At 48.6% G+C, this 8243-nt stretch overlaps 1 protein-coding gene and 1 long non-coding RNA gene across 2 annotated transcripts in view; both read left to right on the top strand.

Moving 5' to 3' along the window:
• Window positions 1-8243, top strand: part of LOC124019513 (neogenin-like) — a 155815-nt gene that overhangs the window by 119777 nt on the left and 27795 nt on the right. The gene's annotated exons all lie outside the window — the stretch shown is intronic.
• Window positions 6227-6984, top strand: LOC124019514. The gene is made up of 3 exons (XR_006835793.1): window positions 6227-6394; window positions 6535-6607; window positions 6866-6984. It is a non-coding gene; the product is annotated as an uncharacterized LOC124019514 (long non-coding RNA).

Genomic DNA, 8243 nt, shown 5'->3' with positions numbered 1-8243 from the left:
ATCAGAACCTTTAAATAAGCTATAGTGTAATGTTGATCAGAACCTTTAAATAAGCTATAGTGTAATGTTGATCAGAACAGTTAAATAAGCTATAGTGTAATGTTGATCAGAACAGTTAAATAAGCTATAGTGTAATGTTGATCAGAACAGTTAAATAAGCTATAGTGTAATGTTGATCAGAACAGTTAAATAAGCTATAGTGTAATGTTGATCAGAACCTTTAAATAAGCTATAGTGTAATGTTGATCAAACCTTTAAATAAGCTATAGTGTAATGTTGATCAGAACAGTTAAATAAGCTATAGTGTAATGTTGATCAGAACAGTTAAATAAGCTATAGTGTAATGTTGATCAGAACAGTTAAATAAGCTATAGTGTAATGTTGATCAGAACCTTTAAATAAGCTATAGTGTAATGTTGATCAGAACAGTTAAATAAGCTATAGTGTAATGTTGATCAGAACAGTTAAATAAGTTATAGTGTAATGTTGATCAGAACAGTTAAATAAGCTATAGTGTAATGTTGATCAGAACAGTTAAATAAGCTATAGTGTAATGTTGATCAGTAAAAGAATATGCCGTCAGAATATTAAGTTACAGACAAAAGTGAACTGTTTCCTGCTCTTTCTGGCACCGGTTGATCATCACATTAAAAAAGATTACAACTCAAATATTTGGCCAACAGAAAACCTCAATGTTTTCCTTCTAACTATAGGGATGTCATTATTAAAATACTAAACTGTAGACTAGATGCAATCCCAAATGTAATTTAAAGGTCACTGCCAGACGAGTCAAAATGTTTGCCGGCACGGCAATAAAGCTGCAGATCAGGTATTTTCTGAAGGTAAAAATAAAGTCATTATGAGCAAGAAAATGAGTGAAACAACAACTCGTAAGGTAAAAATAATCCTAATCTGCCCGACGCTACATTTGGATTGGTTAAGGGTTCCGCTGACCAATGCACTTATTTCTCAGACATTTGAACCAGGTACTGATCCATATCGGTGAATCGTCACATCCCTACAGACCCCTGAAGACCCACTACAGTTGTTTTATTGTAATACAGAGACATTTGTGACCTTATGGCTGATTTCTACTGGCAGATCAGGACGTAGATCATACATGTAAACCTGGTCGCTGACGTCACTGTGGACAACAGATGTAGGGTAAGAACTCTCTGTTGCAGTATTTATGTGAAGGGACTAGAGGTCGACCGATTAATTGGAATGGCCGATTAATTAGGGCCGATATCAAGTTTTCATACGATCGGAAACCGATTGCCGATTTATACCTTTATTTAACTAAGAGCGTCTGCTAAATGACTTAAATGTAAATGTAATTATTATTTTCAATGACTGCCTAGGAACAATGGGTTAACTGCCATGTTCATGGGCAGAACGACAGATTTTCACCTTGTCAGCTCGGGGGATCCAATCTTGCAACCTTACAGTTAACTAGTCCAATGCAATAACGACCGACCTCTCTCTCGTTGCACTCCACAAGGAGACGGCCTGTTACGCAAATGCAGTAAGCCAAGGTAAGTTGCTAGCTAGCATTAAACTTATCTTATAAAAAACAATAAATCATAATCACTAGATAACTACACATGGTTGATGATATTACTAGATATTATCTAGCGTGTCCTGCGTTGCATATAATCTGACTGAGCATACAAGTATCTAAGTATCTGACTGAGCGGTGGTAGGCATAAGCAGGCGTGTAAACATTCATTCAAACAGCACTTTTGCGTTATCTAAACCAAATGGAACAATGTTTCATTATTTACTTCAGGCTAAATTGATTTTTATTGATGTATTATATTAAGTTACAACAATACTGAATGAACACTTATTTTAATTGTCATTATTACAAATAAATAAATAAAATCTGCCGATTTAATCGGTATCTGCTTTTTTGGTCCTTCAATAATCTGCATCGGCTTTGAAAAATCACAATCGGTCGACCTCTAGAAGAAGGGACACCTACACATGTCCTATGGTTTCCTTTCACGAGCCACGTGTGTGTAGTTGTTTACGTGTGTGTTTGTGCAGGGTAGGTCTTTATATAATGTATGGAGTCTGGTCTGTTGATAGCAACTACACAGATTGCTACATTCCAGGGGACTCATCCCAGGATCCAATGTGCTTTAGGCCCATGTGTGTCTGTGCATTGAGACCACGTGTATTCAGCACATCCACCTGGTATGGGCTGCCCTTTCCCCTACATATCCCAACACTCCTCCTCTCAACAGCCCTTAGGACGTGTGCTGTTTAATTAGATCCTCCCTCTCCTCCTCCCCTCCTCACATGTTAACATCCTCTCAGTTCTCCATTAGGCTTCCTGGCACAGGCCGAGCATAAACAGGCCGACAGAGAACTGATAACATCTGCAGATGGGCTGCTACCTCCTCCACGATAAGCACCAGCAGCAAGCCTTCTCTTTCCAATAGGCACTGAAATTTGTTCGCACAGCCAGACAGACACAGAAAGAGAAGGGTGAAGGGAGGGCATTGAAAGGGCTAGTAATATTATCCCTCAGGGTTTTATCTGTCGGTCCATCAACTGGCAAAGGGGTTTCTGGTGTTTCTGCTCTCTTTATCCGCTATCAGGATAGCCTGTTGAGCTGGCTGGAGGAGGCTCCCTGTTCGGGTGTGGCTGGTGGAGGCCCCTCGTTGGGGTGTGGCTGGAGGAGGCTCCCTGTTCGGGTGTGGCTGGTGGAGGCCCCTCGTTGGGGTGTGGCTGGTGGAGGCTCCCCGTTCGGGTGTGGCTGGAGGAGGCTCCCCGTTCGGGTGTGGTGTGGCTGGTGGAGGCCCCTTGTTGGGGTGGGGTGTGGCTGGTGGAGGCTCCTCGTTGGGGTGGGGCTGGTGGAGGCCCCTCGTTGGGGTGGGGCTGGTGGAGGCCCCTCGTTGGGGTGGGGCTGGTGGAGGCCCCTCGTTGGGGTGGGGCTGGTGGAGGCCCCTCGTTGGGGTGGGGCTGGTGGAGGCCCCTCGTTGGGGTGGGGCTGGTGGAGGCCCCTCGTTGGGATGGGGCTGGTGGAGGCCCCTCGTTGGGATGGGGCTGGTGGAGGCCCCTCGTTGGGATGGGGCTGGTGGAGGCCCCTCGTTGGGATGGGGCTGGTGGGGGCCCCTCGTTGGGGTGGGGCTGGTGGAGGCCCCTCGTTGGGGTGGGGCTGGTGGAGGCCCCTCGTTGGGGTGGGGCTGGTGGAGGCCCCTCGTTGGGGTGGGGCTGGTGGAGGCCCCTCGTTGGGGTGGGGCTGGTGGAGGCCCCTCGTTGGGGTGGGGCTGGTGGAGGCCCCTCGTTGGGGTGGGGCTGGTGGAGGCCCTCGTTGGGGTGGGGCTGGTGGAGGCCCCTCGTTGGGGTGGGGCTGGTGGAGGCCCCTCGTTGGGGTGGGGCTGGTGGAGGCCCCTCGTTGGGGTGGGGCTGGTGGAGGCCCCTCGTTGGGGTGGGGCTGGTGGAGGCCCCTCGTTGGGGTGGGGCTGGTGGAGGCCCCTCGTTGTTGTGGGGCTGGTGGAGGCCCCTCGTTGTTGTGGGGTGGGGCTGGTGGAGGCCCCTCGTTGTTGTGGGGTGGGGCTGGTGGAGGCCCCTCGTTGTTGTGGGGTGGGGCTGGTGGAGGCCCCTCGTTGTTGTGGGGTGGGGCTGGTGGAGGCCCCTCGTTGTTGTGGGGTGGGGCTGGTGGAGGCCCCTCGTTGGGGTGGGGCTGGTGGAGGCCCCTCGTTGTTGTGGGGTGGGGCTGGAGGAGGGGTAGTGGGGTTTGAAGAAGTGACGGTCGCTGAGAGACTTGGAAGAAGGAGAGCCTCAGACATTGGATGGCTCATGGTGTCTTTGTTGACACTGGTGTTGGATGTAATTGGCAGGTCCTTACCGGCGACATCAGTCTTCTCTTGAATCTCTCTGTCTCTCTGTCTCTGTCTCTCTGTCTCTGTCTCTCTGTCTCTGTCTCTCTGTCTCTGTCTCTCTCTCTGTCTCTGTCTCTCTCTCTGTCTCTCTCTCTGTCTCTGTCTCTGTCTCTCTCTCTGTCTGTCTCTGTCTCTCTCTCTCTCTGTCTCTCTCTCTCTCTCTGTCTCTCTCTCTCTCTCTCTCTCTCTCTCTGTCTCTCTCTCTCTCTCTGTCTCTCTCTCTGTCTCTGTCTCTCTCTCTGTCTCTCTCTCTGTCTCTCTCTCTGTCTCTCTCTCTGTCTCTCTCTCTGTCTCTCTCTCTGTCTCTCTCTCTGTGTGATAAGAAACAAGGCAAGAGAGAGAGTGAGAGGTTTGCAGTCTGCCCTGACAAAACATTTACCTGAGCTTTTGTAACGGGAGCAGCCACTCCCCGCGGCGCCACGGTCTCCCCTGGCAACAACCTCTGCGGGAAGGTCGGCACAAATGGGCCATGAATGACCTAAGTTCAGAGGGATAAAATAAGACACTTTAACACAATTAAGTGCCCTAATGTAATCAGCATTGTTTCAGATACAACTCAGTTATCTGTAATGAAACAGGCTTTTCCTCTAAAAACAGGGCATTATCCTTAGCTGGTGACTGGCAGGAACCATGCAGGGCTGAACACAGATGCACACACACTCGCTCACTCCTCTTCATCCTCTTCAGGCATATCATCAACAAAAGACACAGATAAGCAGTATCAGGATCTGCATCCTATAATCCCAGCTTTGAAACATTTTAAATGGTTGATTTACATTTCATGAATACACAATACCTCGTCTCCAGTCTGTTGATTAGGACGCCCAGAAGCACATTTACATCAACCTGTCCGGGTATAAATTAAAGAAGTCAGCCGAGACCCCCCACTGAGACAGCACCGTGGCTCACACACAAGATGGTTCCAAACTGGTGTTGACAGGTTTTGTTTGTGTGGAGAAGGTGCTCTGTCCTGGTATTGACATGTTTTGTTTGTGTGGAGAAGGTGCTCTGTCCTGGTATTGACAGGTTTTGTTTGTGTGGAGAAGGTGCTCTGTCCTGGTATTGACAGGTTTTGTTTGTGTGGAGAAGGTGCTGTGTCCTGGTATTGACATGTTTTGTTTGTGTGGAGAAGGTGCTGTGTCCTGGTATTGACATGTTTTGTTTGTGTGGAGAAGGTGCTGTGTCCTGGTATTGACATGTTTTGTTTGTGTGGAGAAGGTGCTGTGTCCTGGTATTGACAGGTTTTGTTTGTGTGGAGAAGGTGCTGTGTCCTGGTATTGACATGTTTTGTTTGTGTGGAGAAGGTGCTGTGTCCTGGTATTGACAGGTTTTGTTTGTGTGGAGAAGGTGCTGTATCCTGGTATTGACAGGTTTTGTTTGTGTGGAGAAGGTGCTGTGTCCTGGTATTGACATGTTTTGTTTGTGTGGAGAAGGTGCCTGATGGTGTAGATAATATCAGGCCAGTAAGGAGAGGAAAGTAGCCTGATGGTGGAGATAATATCAGGCCCGTAAGGAGAGGGAAGTAGCCTGATGGTGGAGATAATATCAGGCCCGTAAGGAGAGGGAAGTAGCCTGATGGTGGAGATAATATCAGGCCCGTAAGGAGAGGGAAGTAGCCTGATGGTGGAGATAATATCAGGCCAGTAAGGAGAGGGAAGTAGCCTGATGGTGGAGATAATATCAGGCCCGTAAGGAGAGGGAAGTAGCCTGATGGTGGAGATAATATCAGGCCCGTAAGGAGAGGGAAGTAGCCTGATGGTGGAGATAATATCAGGCCCGTAAGGAGAGGGAAGTAGCCTGATGGTGGAGATAATATCAGGCCAGTAAGGAGAGGGAAGTAGCCTGATGGTGGAGATAATATCAGGCCAGTAAGGAGAGGGAAGTAGCCTGATGGTGGAGATAATATCAGGCCAGGGAAGTAGCCTGATGGTGGAGATAATATCAGGCCAGTAAGGAGAGGGAAGTAGCCTGATGGTGGAGATAATATCAGGCCAGTAAGGAGAGGGAAGTAGCCTGATGGTGGAGATAATATCAGGCCAGGGAAGTAGCCTGATGGTGGAGATAATATCAGGCCAGGGAAGTAGCCTGATGGTGTATATCAGGCAGGGTGACAGGCAGTTTTGCAGTCCGATTAAAAGCTGAATGGTTCTGAACACTCCCAAGTCCCAACTTCGGCAGACAAAGAATTTTACAACATTAAATCTACATTTTCAGTGAAATAAAATCAAGTGGAGATGGTACAAATTGGAGATGGTGGGTGACCAATACTACAAGTTATTTCTCCCTCACCCATAGACATTAACATCACTTTGTTTTACCAGTTTTAACGAGCACCATGCTGCTGCTGTGATCTAGCCTGCGTAAAGTACCTGGGAAGGGCTCATCAGGACGTCTGACTGAACCCAATCCATTCGTCTCCACACTCGACTCTCAGCTGTGCAACGTACGTCCTGACTGAACCCAAGCCATTCGTCTCCACACTCAACTCTCAGCTGTGCAACGTACGTCCTGACTGAACCCAAGCCATTCGTCTCCACACTCAACTCTCAGCTGTGCAATGTACGTCATCCGTTTGGACACCAGGCGTGTCCGTATAGCCTCCTCCTTGGCCAATACATTTATGGTTATTTCTTCTGATCAGGCATCTGTTCGGGACACCCCATCTAGATGTATGGGTGAATAGATTGCCATCTTCAATTGGAGCATGTAGAAATGTAAGTTGTTTTCCCCCACACATTATGTTATGGTACCTTTTTAATGAGTTTAGTGTTTAATACCTTTTCATTGTAAAACCACACGTGTTATTAAAACCACTATAATAATTTCAAATGATAAATTCTACACGCCAGCCAAATCTCACATCATCTTCACACAACATGTGTGTGATGTTCCCATGGCAACCATCCTGTCCCTTTTCACCATCCGCAACATTTCTCTCAAAACAATTTATCTTTGTGCCATGCACCCTGCAGCGCCTCCTCCCCCGGGCCCCCAGCAGGCACTGACAGGCTACCAGTGGGCCAACCAACCAGTGTGCCAACCAACCAACCAGTGTGCCAACCAACCAACCAACCAGTGTGCCAACCAACCATTGTGCCAACCAACCAACCAACCAACCAACCAACCAGTGTGCCAACCAACCAGTGTGCCAACCAACCAACCAGTGGGCCAACCAACCAACCAGTGGGCCAACCAACCAACCAGTGGGCCAACCGACCAACCAACCAGTGGGCCAACCGACCAACCAACCAGTGTGCCAACCAACCAGTGTGCCAACCAACCGGCCAACCAGTGTGCCAACCAACCAACCAACCAACCAGTGTGCCAACCAACCAGTGTGCCAACCAACCAACCAGTGTGCCAACCAACCAACCAGTGTGCCAACCAACCAACCAACCAACCAACCAACCAACCAACCAACCAGTGTGCCAACCAACCAACCAGTGTGCCAACCGACCAACCAACCAACCAACCAGTGTGCCAACCAACCAACCAGTGGGCCAACCGACCAACCAACCAACCAACCAGTGTGCCAACCAACCAACCAGTGGGCCAACCGACCAACCAACCAGTGTGCCAACCAACTGGCCAACCAGTGTGCCAACCAACCAGTGTGCCAACCAACCGGCCAAGCAGTGTGCCAACCAACCAACCAACCAGTGTGCCAACCAACCAACCAGTGTGCCAACCAACCAACCAACCAACCAGTGTGCCAACCAACCAACCAGTGTGCCAACCAACCAACCAGTGTGCCAACCAACCAACCAGTGTGCCAACCAACCAACCAGTGTGCCAACCAACCAACCAACCAACCAACCAACCAACCAACCAACCAACCAACCAGTGTGCCAACCAACCAACCAACCAACCAGTGTGTCAGGGCAGTAGATTGATACATGGTCCTCTTATGTGCCACTGTCAGCTGTTGTCTAGACTGGATTGATCAAGTTGAATTTAGCTTAAACAATTGTCATTCAGCCTATAGTGGAAATTTTAAGCAATGTTGCCCATCAAGGTAGCTCTGTGTGGTAAATTAGCCGTCATGCTAACTGTTTCTATGTCTCGCACTGACCCAGCTAGCCTGATCTATGTCTAAGTTCATTTTCCTGAGCCCTTTGGTATGAACACTTCTCTGAAGACTGAGAGGCTTTGTAAACACGATGTGACTCTCCGCTTAGAAGCTCCTATTCTGAGACTCAAGGCAGCTGGGTCTCTGGCCCAACACGCCACACACGTGCACACCCTAACACAGCCCTCCTAAATGTTTATGAACTCGACGTAGCTCCAACATCTGGGCAGCACCTGAAGCGGTTTAACGGCTCACTTAGTCTCTTGTCCCAGGGAGATATT

The sequence above is a fragment of the Oncorhynchus gorbuscha genome, unplaced genomic scaffold (assembly GCF_021184085.1).
Source record: "Oncorhynchus gorbuscha isolate QuinsamMale2020 ecotype Even-year unplaced genomic scaffold, OgorEven_v1.0 Un_scaffold_615, whole genome shotgun sequence".
Taxonomy (NCBI): Eukaryota; Metazoa; Chordata; class Actinopteri; order Salmoniformes; family Salmonidae; genus Oncorhynchus; species Oncorhynchus gorbuscha.
The sequence above is the reverse complement of the archived record's forward strand: the minus strand, read 5'-3'. Positions and strand labels throughout refer to the sequence as shown.